The sequence below is a fragment of the Ambystoma mexicanum genome, chromosome 1p (assembly GCF_040938575.1).
Source record: "Ambystoma mexicanum isolate Mex_15411 chromosome 1p, UKY_AmexF1_1, whole genome shotgun sequence".
Classification (NCBI taxonomy): domain Eukaryota; kingdom Metazoa; phylum Chordata; class Amphibia; order Caudata; family Ambystomatidae; genus Ambystoma; species Ambystoma mexicanum.
The window spans coordinates 435,201,357-435,215,791 of NC_090921.1; the positions used below are offsets into that span (position 1 = coordinate 435,201,357).

At 46.5% G+C, this 14,435-nt stretch overlaps 1 protein-coding gene across 5 annotated transcripts in view; it reads right to left on the bottom strand.

The window, feature by feature from the left end:
• Positions 1-14,435, bottom strand: part of PDE4C (phosphodiesterase 4C) — a 1,504,034-nt gene that overhangs the window by 291,699 nt on the left and 1,197,900 nt on the right. The window lies entirely within an intron of this gene.

Sequence of the window (14,435 nt, forward strand, 5' to 3'; positions counted from 1 at the left end):
AAACAGGAAAGGATAACCTACAGGAGAGACCCAATAAACATGCACAGAAAGGATACACAGAAAGGATTGTAGCTCTCACAAACTTTGGCCTGACCAGAAATACGTTTATGAATCATTTTAAACAAAACCGACTTCTAATGTATGGTAAAGGGTCCACAGTTCCTAATACTATTATAATGCCCTCCCATGGCCATACTCTGCTGGTATCACTGATCCGAACATATGCCTGGACAGGATCAGGCTGGGGCAAAAAAAAGTCCCCGGCAAGGAAGAAAAAGCAGCTTACATTCATGGATTGCAATCCTTGGCCTTTCACAGAAATCTCTTCGATTAGTAAATGTGTTGTATTTTTGTAGTCAACATTGGTGAAAAGTATGCAGGTTAAAGCATATTGATCAAAAACATTGGTTAACACAATCAGTTGCACAATACAGTGGGTCATTAAAGTGCCCCACATATGCCCAGAAAACGGGCCCAGTATAACTTGATTGGGCTTTTCCATTTGGGCATCGCCCTATTGCCCAACGTGCCAATCCAAGCCTGCCCATGCAGCTGTGTGGATCAATGCAAGAAGGATCTCATTTGCACATTGGTTCCTACTTTTGTTGGGTGTGTTTTAACTTCCTATTTTTTGTAGGGAGCATTTGCCTGTTTTTAGGGAGTACAAGTGGGTAGCTGGCCACTTAGTCGTAGGATTGAGGATCAGGCTTTTAGGAATAGTGCAATCCTGGTAATAATATCTGGATCGTGGCGCAGTTGCATTTGCTGTGGAACTAAATGTCTGTTTATGTTTCTCGTTTGGGAAAAGGCTGCTGCCAGTTGATTGGCCTGCCTTAAGTTTTCATATCCACGACATATGATCCCTCCTAACATAATTATTATAATATTTGATTGTTTAAAGCACAGACCTAGCTCGAGAGCAGCAGAGCGCTGTACAAGGTTTCGGTAGCCAGCGTTTGGGCTGCCATCTTTTAAAAGTAGCACAGTTATGTGCGTTGCATTCTGTGCGAATATTGGGAACATTGGTTTTGCCCTGAGATAGTTTCCACTCTATATCCTTGTTCCTGCATGTATGTTTACAAAATGTAGCTACAAAGGACAGTCAGGGACCGGAGTGATAATCTGGGAATGTCCATGAACATCGGAGGCGTCTGGTAAGTACTGCATGCAGTTCCACCGAGAAGAAGTTTCCTCTCATTACTCTTACACACCTTATGTAACTCAATTCTTCGACCATAAGAAGTTGAAAAGGGTATCTCAAAGCAGTGACTATGGCTGTAAACAGATCTCTGCTGCGGTCACATCCCTTTACTGAGCTATCATACCTACTACGTACAATGAGTTTGCACATGTTTGGGGAACCACTCAGAAGCATTTAAAAAAGAAAAAAAACACTGAAGTAACAACCAGTTGCACCTTAGAGAACCTCAACAGACATGCACCGTTATCTTAGTTGTCCTGTGGGATGTTTTTATCCACGCATCCAAGCCCTACCTCAAAACTGTGCAGTACTGACATGGAAAACATCATGATGGCCAGAGCTTCCCAGAAAATGCACAGGGAAATGCATGAAGAATAGGCTGCCACTCATTTTTGCCGATGTTATGGGCACAGAAGGACACTGCCTAAAACCACCATTGGACTACCCACACAGTAGTCTGAAACCATTGGGAATGGCAATGCTGATTGCCAAAAGCAAACCCATAACTGTTGGGAATTCATTTTCTTAAATCCCAAAAAGGGGTGCAGTACCAGTACTCACCACTATCAAAAAGCCGGCGTTTTAAAACAACACCAGATTTTACTTTCTTGTGTAAAACTGAATAAATGAACCCAAAGCAAGCCAAAGAAAGACTTACTGAGAGGTGGATCCAATGTAAAGTTATATTCTGAAGTGACTTGAAGTTTTATAACAAGACTGGCTGAGCTGTGGATTTCAGCAGTTTAAGTAAATTTGGACTGAAAGACACTAAAAATCTAAATGTTTAAAAGAAATGAGTGACCTACTTTTGAGTGTCACATAGGTTGCAATTGTTTAAATGTCATAGTTTTAAACTTAGAATCAGCATTCTAGCTGCATATGTAAAAATGTTTAGTTTTATTTGAATGCAGAAAACTGGGGAACAGAAATGACATGTAGCTAAAAACTGGCTTAAAGAGATTCCAATTTTGCCTGGCAACTACCCCCCATCAGGAGTGAAACTTGAGTCACAGCTGTATTCCCAGGCCTATCTGCCTTTTGCTGGCCACACTAAGGATATGCCATCTCTCTGATAATTGAATTAAGGGGAGCCCCCACAGAATACAGGAGCTCTGAACAATGCAACCCCCTTCACCCAGGCAGATGGTTTATTGCAGATGTCGTAAAACAGCTTCCTCCTGGAAGGACAGGGGAGGGGCACTGCCTGTGAGAGCAAGCTGGCTTGGCAGAACTGGAAAAAACAGAAATTCAACCTTGTGCTGGGGGGAACCACACCCCTTTGGGGCCAGAACATAACTCTAAAAAGATGAATAACTCATAGTACGGACTTGTGAAAATTATTTAAATGACACCATAATTCTTGTGATTTTTCTGCCCACATTTTAAGACGTGTTAGGACCCGGTGGTATGTTCAGGGGGGTTTTAGCGGAAAAGAGGATATTACTCAAAATGTGTGCATGTGAAAAATCTGACACTTCATCAACTAATGTCCATACTCCTTGCGCACATGTGTGTAAATTTGGGTTAATGTCCGAAATTGCAAAATCAGTTAAAAAGTGCAAATATTGCCATTTCTGAATGCAAGCTCCCAGGAAGAGCAGATTTGGACAAGGGTATACCTCCTGTGATATGTGAGGGGTGCATATGATTTTAAAACAAATGTGTACCTGTGCAAATATGTTTTTTGAGCAAATATAGATTGTGTGTAAAGTTGACAGGGGTGGGTTCTCTGTATCATAAACAGACCTCATCATGATGACACTTCATTTCATTCCCCCAATCAGGGGAGAAATGAAAGCTTGGCCAATGACAAGTGGAGAGGGGTAGAGCCTAGTGATGCTGCACACACACCCATTTTAAAAACAGATAAAAGCAGACAGACAGGACAGATAGGGACCTTCAATTCCATTTGCTGCAACGCGCTCTGCCGGACCATACCACATCCAGAGATCCAGACTTCAAATCTATCAATATCCAGAATCCAGAGAGGCTAGAGAGAGAGAGAGCTGACCCAGATCACTGTGAAGTGCAGAGACCCAGACCAGACCAGCAGAGTAGAGCTGACCCAGACGCTGTGCGCAGAAACCGTCCGTGGCGAGTGAAGAAAACCTGACCAGATCCGTGGCGAGGCCCATCTATTTCAAAAATAGATTGTGAGTACCCAGCAGAACTGTGTAGAATTAATCTCTTAGTTAAAATAATATAATTCAATCTTTTTTTAATCTAAGTAGAACTGCCTCCTAACTGTCACCTGTCATTTGTAAAGCTGTCACCTGTCATTTTCTAGTTGCAAGCTGCACTTGTCTTTTTGAACTTTAAAATTTCAAATCTGAAAAACGACCTTTATTTAATCGCTCATATCTCCGTGACCGTTTGTCCTAGAGACTTGCAGTAACTTTCATCTGGAAGCTGAGATCCTAGGCTGTCCTAGGACCCCAAAACGATATTGATAGTCCTTGTAGTTCCTCTGTGATCTCTGCCCGGCGCACTCGGAAAAATCTGCAGCGATTTGACATTTTGCCGCGATTTGCAAGTTTCTCCACGTGTAAAAATCTGCTGCTGCTTGCCTTCCGTTAAAGAAAAAATTTGTTTAACCTGCCAATCATTCCTGAATCATTGCTAGGGTGAGCCTGGACTAATATTAACTTGATACCACTCACCCTGAACCTCCTAGAGGGAATTAAAAGCATTTTAGTATATTTTTCACTTCATTGCCAGCACATATAAAAGCATTGTGGGCCTGTGTTTAAAACTCCGATCTGTAGTCTAAGCTTGCTGGGGTGAACTGAATTACATTTGATTGCATTTCTGAGAACTGTGTTCTTCCTTCCATTTCCTTGCATTGCATAAAGGGGGGGGGGGTGAATTGTCCAAGAAAGTGATTACATTGTCTTTTGCTGAAATCCTATCAAGTGATTTTCTGTACTGCATTTCATTCAACATTGCATCCATTTGAACTCTATAAAGCATTCTCTATCACATTATTCTTCTGTCCCTATTTACCAGTGTGCTACCTTATCCATTTCATGTCAACTCCTTAGTGATTATAAAGAAGTGTGCTAGTGCCAGATTCTCCGTTGTTAATCTTTATCATATCAGATTAAGTGTGATATCCAATTATTAATTTATTATCAAAGTGTGATATATCTATACATTGTTTAATTTTTTTCAAATAAATCTTTTAAATTTGCAAAACAAACCTACTTCTTGGCTCAGTGGGGTCAGGGGGATTCTAAGAGAGGGGTGTTATATAGGAGTAGTCATCCAGAACGCATGAACTGGACATAAAGATATATCAATAAGGGTTTCCATTCAGTATCCCAGACTAGGCATTGACTTAGCTGTAGTGTTGAATTGAAACCTCTTACAAATTGGGGGCTCGTGCCGGACGTTTGGATTAGATCTATCACTTGTGCAGATTAATACAGTGTGCCAGCTGACCAGATACACATATCCGGTCGGATCACCACGCTGTGTTACGCTGTAAAGCACTCCTCAAAGGAACGCTCTAAGAAAAAGGTCTGTTTTGCAAAAATAAAATACTAATTTCTGTAAGTCAGGACAGAGACCAATCTCTAGAATGACGACCTTAGTAGACATGAAAATAGCCAGAGAGCACTTCTTACATAAGTTATTTGTGAGAGGTGAGTGGACTCATCAGGACCAGATGGTCTGGTTGCAGGCCATCACGCAACAGGTCACGGAAACAGGGTCAGATATATGGAGAGATCAGGGTCCCTTACATGTGGCCTTGAGTGAACTATACATGGCTCCTAAAGCTAAGGATGAACAAGACAAAATGGTTAGGATAGCGGCATACCTGTACCAATATATGGGAGACATGCAGGATAAATGTACTGAAAGCCAAGATCTGGCGAATAAGCGACAGATGGCGTTAGAGAAGGTCCAATCTGACCTGGTCTCTTCTGAGCAGAGGCTGCAGGGGAGCCAGGAGTCAGAAAATGAGAGTAGACAGCACATCATTAAAATAAAGAGGGATATGGACATCCTGCAACAGGAAAAGGCTGACCAGGATACCAGATTTCTGGCCTTGCAGAAGGAGTACCAAGAAGGTTTGGACTCCCTACTGCAGAGCCAGAAAAAGCTGGAGCAACAGTTAGACTTCAATAGGGCATGTGCTGAGCAGGTAGTCACCCTGCAAAGCCACCTAGATAGGGAGAAGGCAGAGAGCAATAAACTGATTTTGAAAGACCTGGATACCCAGGCAGAATTTGACCAGGAGCGCCAGAAAGCTGGTGCCTTTCAAAGGCAGAGGGACGACCTGGCGGCACAGATGCAGGCTCTTAGTCAGGAAAGGGATACCTTAGGCCAGGAAGTCTGCCACTTAAAAAGGAAATTGGAAGAAAATCACCTGGCCCACCAGGGACTGGGTGACCTCCAAAAAGAACACCAGGACTTGCTAGAGCACACCAGGAGGGTGGAGGATGCTCTGGCAAGACAGGAGCAGGCCAATAGGTACACAGCTCAGGAGGTAACCATCCTGCAGCAAAGACTGGCCCAGTGCTCCAGGACCAATCAGGAAACACAGAGAGAGAATGAGGCTCTCTGCCAGCACAATGATAGGCTCCAACAACAGGTAGCGATGCAGGAGAGACTGATAGAGTCTAGTAAGGCCTTAACTGAGGAACTGAAGGCGCAGGCTCTTGCATTGCAACAGGGAGCAGGGGCGGATAGCGATGAGGTTCGCTGGGAAAGAGAAACTCCTGAGCATAACCCCAGGAGCCCTAGTACCAGAGCCCTTTATTTCTCTCAGTCCCTGGACTCTGCCACCCCCATGTCCCCTGGCGCACATGAGCACAGGGCCACAGGGATGGCAGATTACTATCCAGCCAGAAGCATGGGGCCCATAGGCCAGTACCACCCAGGAATGGAGGGGCGGGCATCCGGGTATGGGCACCCAAGCACAGTGCAATTTGATGGGGAACCCCAGGAGAGTAGGCCCATTAAGGGCATCCTGAAAACCTCTGCCCAGTTAGGTCAGTGGGGGGGTACCCATCAAATCCTGGCAGCAAGGAGGGATCTGAAGACTCCTCTGAGCGGTACAGGACACAGGAGACCAGGTCCCCACATTCTGCCAGCCATTCCCAGGCTCGCAGAATCCGGGAAAACCTGGAAGAACAGACGGGAACCTCTGGGAGCAGTGCCTCTGAGTCAGAAGATGAATGGACCAGGGTTACCCGAACCAAAAAGGCCAATAAGGCAAAAAGGGCCTTGATTAAGGACCCATTGAAACAGATTAAGGCAATCAGGAGCGTCATCACGCCTTATCATAAGAACGCCAAGTATTCTGTTTGGGAGCACTTAGAGTTGTTTGAGCAAATGATGGAGACTTTCCATTTGAAGGACAGCCAAAGCTGTATCCAATATGTAAAGTGGACATTCTCCCCAGAGTACTCCAGTTTCTTTGCAGGGCTGGAGGACCAAAATCATTCCAGGTGGTCCGCCTATAGGGCGGCCATATTAAAACATTTTTCTGTTCACAGAAATCCCCAAGAGGCTCGCAAGGCAGCCTACAACTTGCAGTGTGGGGAGGATCAGGCCCCACAAGAGTTTGTGCAAGAACTGAAACGTGCCTTTGCGCAGACCACCAGAAGGGTGCGCACGGATAGCAGAGAATTTATTAATACGTTTTTCCATGCCTTGCCCAAATACATAATGACCCAGCTCGTGAGGGATTTTCACGAGAAAAGATCTTTAGACTGGGTCATTGAACAGGCGACCCGGATCTATGAGGTGCAGAAGCCAATAGAAAATAAAAATAATGCGCCCAAAAACCCCAAAACCAACAGCACCCCTGCTGCTGCCAAGGTGGCAGAGGTAAAGGTCACCCCCGTTTTGGATTTGGAGATAGGGGGGCCTAAAAACCTACCTGCACCTAATAATGCTAGGCCCAGAAGGTCCTCGGGCCAGGCACAGACAGGGAGCCAGGGAGGCAGCCCCACAAATGGGGTCCCTCGCTCTCCTGACTATGTAAGCCCCCGTTACAAGGGAAACAGACCCATCCTGGGTTATGTGTGGACTCCTCCAGCCCAAGGGGGGGGATCCAGCCAAGCACCTAACCCAGGGAACTTCCCTCCTAACTTCCCACCGGAGGGCGGAAATTCTCCAAATCCTGGGCAGAACTTTTTCCCCAGGTATCCACCCAATTTCCAACCCCAAAATCATCCATCCTTCTTTCCCCAATTCCCTGAGCCCAGACAACCTAATCCGGGAGAGGGGAGGCCAAGGGTGGAGGGGTACCCAAATCTTCCCAACCAGGGGTACTACCAAAGAAGGGATAGCTACTCTTCGCGGGATCAGCCCAGGGGAGAAAACAGGGCCCCGTATCAGCCTGAGCGGGTTTCCCAGTTAGAGCGCCAGGTTCAAAACATGGCGCGGGATCTGGGTCACATACTGAGGGCTCAGCAGAACCCTCAGATCGGCATGCCGGCGCAGAACGCACCCAACTCTGGACCTGGTGCCCCAGAACAATGACGGGGGCAGCACCCCGATAACTCACCGGTTCCCAGGGAGGAGGCACATAGGGAAGGGGGGTGTAAAGCCTTGGAGGAAGCTTCCTTCCTCACTTGTAAACAGCCCCTGGAAACCCAGGAACCGGAAACAAAATCTCTTGCCCCTGAAAGTCTGCCTCCTAAGGAGCAGAGGGGGGGTAGGAGAAACAAAAGACCCAAACAGACTCAGTTTGAGGAGGAGGTACAGATCTTCCAATTTGAGGGAGAGGGATCCTCAGAAGATCCTGGGAAAAGGATCTTCTCCTTCAGAGATGGGGAACTCCTCCCAAGGAAAAATGGGTCCCTAGGGATGCAAATTCAGACTGGGTTGAGATGTGGAGACTGAGCTACCGCCGCCCACCACCTCATCCCAGAACCAACAGCAAGAAAATCCCCTGGTTCAAACCCATCCTGGTGACTGCCTCCAAAAAGGGGGGGGGCGACCCGAAACCGGAGCCAGGGGAACCCACAATGGCTCTGATCTCCAGTTGCCAAATTTTTCTTTCAGATTCCCAAGGCTCTCCACAGAAGTCTGCCCAAATTTCTTCTCTTGCAATGTCCAAAACCAGAAAGTTAGCCCACCAGTTGTCCAAAAATGTGCATTATCTGTGCCCCCTTGAGGAGAAGGAGGGAAGATACTATGCCCCGGTACAAGTACAGGGGCAGGGTACAATTTTGGCACTGGTGGACACTGGATCTCAAGCTACCCTTCTGTCCAGAAGGGCCTTTGACGAACTGAATGCAGGAAGGGGAGAGAATTACCAAATTCCTCTCACCTCTCTTCCTGGACAACTGCAGAACTTTGACGGGAAGGAAATTCCCGTTGAGGGGACTGCAGACTTGGACATTAAGATCGGGCGACACAAGGTGAAACACCCGGTCATAGTAGTGACTCCAGAGGGCACCCCTTGTTTACTGGGGAATGACCTCCTGAGGAGGTTGTCACCCCTAATAGATTGTGTAAACAAGGTCCTCTGGACCCAGACTAGCCGACCAATAAAATTAAAACAGAGTGTCAACCATGTTAGTTTAAACGGCACCTGCCACATGGTTGAACAAAAATCTGACCAAGTAGAATTTCACTTCCAGAACAACCAAATTCCAGACGTGACAGTAATAGCAGTAGGACAACAGACTGGTGATGGGGGGTCCTCTCTATTTCTGAAAATCAACCTTCCTTCCAGTCTAAAGTGGTATTCCACACTGGAAGGAAATACTCTGAGATTCTATACTAATCCACAATCAGAAACTCCCACTCCTATAGTCCAGAAAGATGTGAAATCAGCTCAGAGCCTGGCTGATATTCAGCAAATTGGAGAGCAGTTGTTCATCCCTGTTCAGTTAAATGATGGGAAGGACTCTGTTCTCGCTCGAGTGTGTGTGAACAACGGTAAGAGCTTCATCAGCGAAGCCATGTTCCGCCAACTCCCAAAAGATCCAGCCATTCCCACATTCAAACTGATAAGCAAATGGGAAATGGACCTGGAAGCACCTAATTCCAAACAGCTCCTGCCAAGCAGGTGTATGCTAAAAATCTCCATTGGCAACAAGAGCATAGTCCATAATTGTTGGGTCGTGCGAGACGTCACTGCCACCTTTTACTTAGGCAGTGACATTCTCAATCGCTTTGCCATTAGTTTGGACCTAATAAACTTCAAAGCTTGGCCCCGATTAGCGGATAATCCCATGGGCTTTGATGATCCAGAAAAAGCATTTAGGTCAGCTCAATTGCTACCTTATGCAGTTGAAATTCAGATCAAAGAGGAAGTCACCATCCCAGAAAGGACCCGACAATTCTCCCTGGAAGTGAAAGTTAAAAGAGGACAACATTTGAAAAACCCTGATGCTTACATACATCTAAACGCTTCTCTCCAACAGCAAGGGTTAGGGGTAAACCCAACACCATTAGTCAACATAGAACATGACACCATTCTAATAGAGGTGGATAACAGCGACTTAAAGAGTATTACTCTAGCCGCAGGCACCATTATTGGAATGGCGGTTGATGACCGACATTTTTCCATAGACTTAGGTAATGAACTGTTAGGGCCAATCCCCAAGGACTGCTTTGACAGTGACAGTGATGACAATACAACACCAGACAGGATTTTTACCCGGCATGGGGGGAACTTCCTGGTGTACACTTCTTGCCCTTATGGTAAGGAAGATGTGACTTGTGACTTCAGGAGGGATGAGGTGATTTTCCAGGTCCATGAGGGCTGCCTTTCCCACCTGAAGCCTCCAGTCCAAATCAGCACTCTGACCAGGGACTTCTCCACCCAGCTGGAGGAGGCCGCTGAGATAGCCAAACCAGAAGTCTTTCCAGGCTTCAGGCAGATGGTGGAAGAGAGAGTCAACCTAGCTGATGCCTGTGTGACTCTGGAACAAAAGCAAAAGTTGAAACAAGTTTTCTTGGATTTCCAAGATCTCTTTGCGGTAGACTCATATGACTGTGGTCGCACTGACATCCACACAACAACAATCCCCACGGACCCTGGCATGACTTCTGTGTTTGTGAAGCAATATCGCTTGCCTCTCGCATCCATGGAGTCCCTTACTGAAATAATTAAGAACCTGGAGTCCCGGGGAATAATCCGTCCAGTCCACAGCACCTTCAATAATCCGGTGCTGGGAATATTGAAGCCAAACGGCCAGTGGAGACTCTGCGCCGACCTCAGGGAGCTCAACAAACGGGTCCATACTTCCCGATGGCCGCTGCCCTACATTGACCAAGGGCTGGCCCAGATTCAGGGGTCACAGGTATTCACTGCAATAGACCTGACCAATGGATACTGGACTGTGCCGGTCAGTAGGGAGGACCAATACAAACTGGCTTTTACCTTTGGGGGCCAGCAGTACACATGGACCCGGACTCCCTTCGGATACCTTAACTCCGGTAATGAGTTCAATATTTTCCTACACAAGGCCATGCGCGACTTGGGTGCGAGGGGTAACCTGGCTTATGTAGATGATGTCCTCATCAAAAGCTCAACTGTGGAGGAACACATAGCGGAGATTCGTTATGTTCTGACACAGTTGAGGGCCGCCGGAGCAAAACTTTCCTTTCAGAAAGCACAGTGGTGTAGAACCCGTGTTAATTTCTTGTGGCATGAGATTACTCCTCAGGGTCTCTGTCCCCAGGAAAAGAAAGTGGAAGCACTTCAGAAACTGAAAGACCCCACAACTCTGCGGGAACTAAGGAGCCTCCTTGGACTGACTAATTACAGCAGAAAGTTCATTGAGGGCTACGCAGAGATCACCAGACCCCTGATTCATCTCCTGAAGGGGGGGTCAAGTGGGAATGGGGTCCAGAACAATCCGAGGCAGTAAGACAACTCAAAAGAAGCCTCTCACAAGCGCCCTGCCTAGCTTACCCTGTCAGAAACAAGGAGTTCTTCCTGGAGACGGGGTTCTCTAAGACGTGCTTGATGGCAGTATTATACAAAAAGCATGACAAGGTCAATAAAGTAATCTCCTATGCGAGCAAAACTTTATCCTCTGTGGAGGAAAAATTCAACGATTGTGAGAAGGCACTCCTGGCAACGGTGTGGGCATTGAAGAATTACCGCCCGTTTATCCAGGGGGAACACATCATAGTGGAGACTCCACACCAGCCTCTGCAATATCTCCGAAGTGATAGAATCCGGGCCGGAAATGTGAGTAATTCCCGAATTACTTCCTGGATTCTATCAATGCAAGGCTTTCCTGTGGAGGTCAGATATGGCCAAAACAAGAAGAGTCCCCTCGCGCAAGGTCTGGCTGACTTGCATGATTGTGCCAGAGAAAACTGTCTCGAGGACGAAAGTCTAAAAATCAAGGACAACACGGAGGCATACCTTAATTCCCCACACAAAGTCTTTGAAGAGGACAAGTGTGAGGGAATGCCCACTGTCTATGTGGATGGATGCTCTTACCATGTTGACAACGACGGGGAGAAAGAACTGGTGGCTGGCGTAGGGAATGCATGGGTGAAGGAGTTCCCAGAACCCTCCGCTGGATACAAAATTGGTCCCCGAAGTAGTCAGGTGGCAGAGAGGATGGCTGTGCATCAGGCCATCCTCACTGCTGTCAAGCATCAACTTCACAAACTGGTCATAATCACAGATTCGGATTATGTACGGAACGGGTTTGTGGAGCACCTGGTTAATTGGAAAACCAGAGGCATGTTATGTGCTAACAACAAACCCTTGAAACATGGGAAGTTGATCCAAAACATTGATGATCTGGTCACCTCGAATGAGATGACCATCTATTGGAAAAAGATCAAGGGTCATTCCAAAGTAGAGGGACCAGACAAAACTGGAAATGACTTAGCTGATCAGCTGGCCAAAACCGGGGCCATCCAAGGGGATCTAATTGAGATTGAGTCCCTGTTGGGGGAAATCCAGGTCACTGCTATCACTAGGTCCCAGACTAATGCTCACAACGACCTTTCAATTGCACAATGGAGTAAGGAGACCCCTGATGCTGATTTGATTACAGCTCAGAAGGGGGATCCAATAATTGGTAAATTTTACCAGCACCTTGAGGACCCTGAGAACTTTCCCCTGACGGATACCGATTACACTGGGAAAGAGGACCTAAGAGTGTTGATGAAATGTCCAAAAATGTTCCGGATCCAAGACGGTTTGCTGGTAAGGAAATCCAAAGCTGGCCACGATCAGTGGGTGGTTCCTACCTCATTCCGAAGCCTGATGTTAAGTCACGCCCATGATGCGGCTACCGCCGGTCATAGGGGGTTTCACACAACATTGGAAATCTTAAGAGAGGTTGCATACTGGCCACACATGGGGCAGGACCTCGACCAATACTTGAAGGGGTGTCTTGTGTGTGCACAATTTCAGCCATCATCCCTCACACACCGTGCGCCTCTCTAAAAGAGGGGGATGACACTGCCATGGTCAGATTTACAAATCGACTTTGTAGGCCCTGTGATTTGCTCTGCTAGGGGGAATAAGTACATGTTGACTGTGACATGCTTGTTTACCAAGTGGGTGGAATGTCTCCCAGCCCCAAATTGCAAGGCAGAAACCGCAGCTGCCTTGATGATTAACCACATCTTTTCCCGTTTTGGTCTACCTCAAAGGATTGAGTCAGACAGGGGTAGCCACTTCACCAGTGAAGTAATGACAAAAATGTGGGAGATACTGGGGGTCAAAAGGAAGTTGCATATTGCTTACCGGCCAGCTTCTTCTGGGGCAGTAGAGAGATATAACCGAACCATTGTGAGCATATTAAAGAAGTTTGTGGCAGATTCTGGGCCAAGTTGGGATATCCGATTACCTCTGGTCCTAATGGCCATCAGATCTACCCCTTCATCTGCAACCAAAATGTCACCATTTGAGTTGATGACTGGGCGCAAGATGGTGCTTCCTCAGCATTTTCTCTACAGGACCCAAGAGCAGACACTGATAAATGCCTCCACAACTCATGAGTATGTGGAGAATTTAAGGAAACACCTTCAACATGCTTTTGCTTATGCTCAGCGGAATCTAGAAAGATCGGCTGATAGCATGAAGACCCACTATGACCTGAAGACTTCCAGGAAGGAATATCAGGTGGGGGACCGGGTCTATCTATACAACTTCCAAAGGAACCAGGCCAAACAGCGAAAATGTTTGCCTACATGGAAAGTACCCTTTGAGATTATAGACAAGATCTCCCCTGTGGCCTACAAAATCCACATCCCCAAAGGTCATTTGGCAGAGGGGGACGACAAGTGGGTCCACATAAACCAGTTGAAATGTTGCCATCCCAGGCACACTCTGCAACAACTGGAGGAATCCTCTGGAATCCTAGAGGGTACTGTCTCAGACTAATTCAGTTCCAATCATAAAACATACCACATCTAGTCTCTAAAATATTGTGATTTGCATGAAACTGTCTCTTAGTTATACTGTTTTTTTTTCAAAATAAGAATGTAATGTTTCGTTATGATGAAATGCATATGCTGCCCCACTATCTCAACAGTGGTGGAAGAAATGTCCATGAATAGGTATTGCCGCTCTTCCTTTGTCGTCCTAGGAGAAAGAAAACCGGGAGACGGGACAAGGAGGATGATCCGGAGACCGGGAGCAGAGACGCAACGGGCCCGGGGTACCGCCCAATCTTCCCATCAGGACCGGCGAGGAGAACCGATCGATCCGACCGGATGGAGATAAAGATGCTGAACTGTGCCATCTATTGGAAGAAGATGAGGAAACATCCAAGGTCTTGCGAGTCCCATTAGTGAAACAGAATGGCCATCGCAAGAGGGGGGCTTGTGGGATGTTTTTATCCACGCATCCAAGCCCTACCTCAAAACTGTGCAGTACTGACATGGAAAACATCATGATGGCCAGAGCTTCCCAGAAAATGCACAGGGAAATGCATGAAGAATAGGCTGCCACTCATTTTTGCCGATGTTATGGGCACAGAAGGACACTGCCTAAAGCCACCATTGGACTACCCACACAGTAGTCTGAAACCATTGGGAATGGCAATGCTGATTGCCAAAAGCAAACCCATAACTGTTGGGAATTCATTTTCTTAAATCCCAAAAAGGGGTGCAGTACCAGTACTCACCACTATCAAAAAGCCGGCGTTTTAAAACAACACCAGATTTTACTTTCTTGTGTAAAACTGAATAAATGAACCCAAAGCAAGCCAAAGAAAGACTTACTGAGAGGTGGATCCAATGTAAAGTTATATTCTGAAGTGACTTGAAGGTTTATAACAAGACT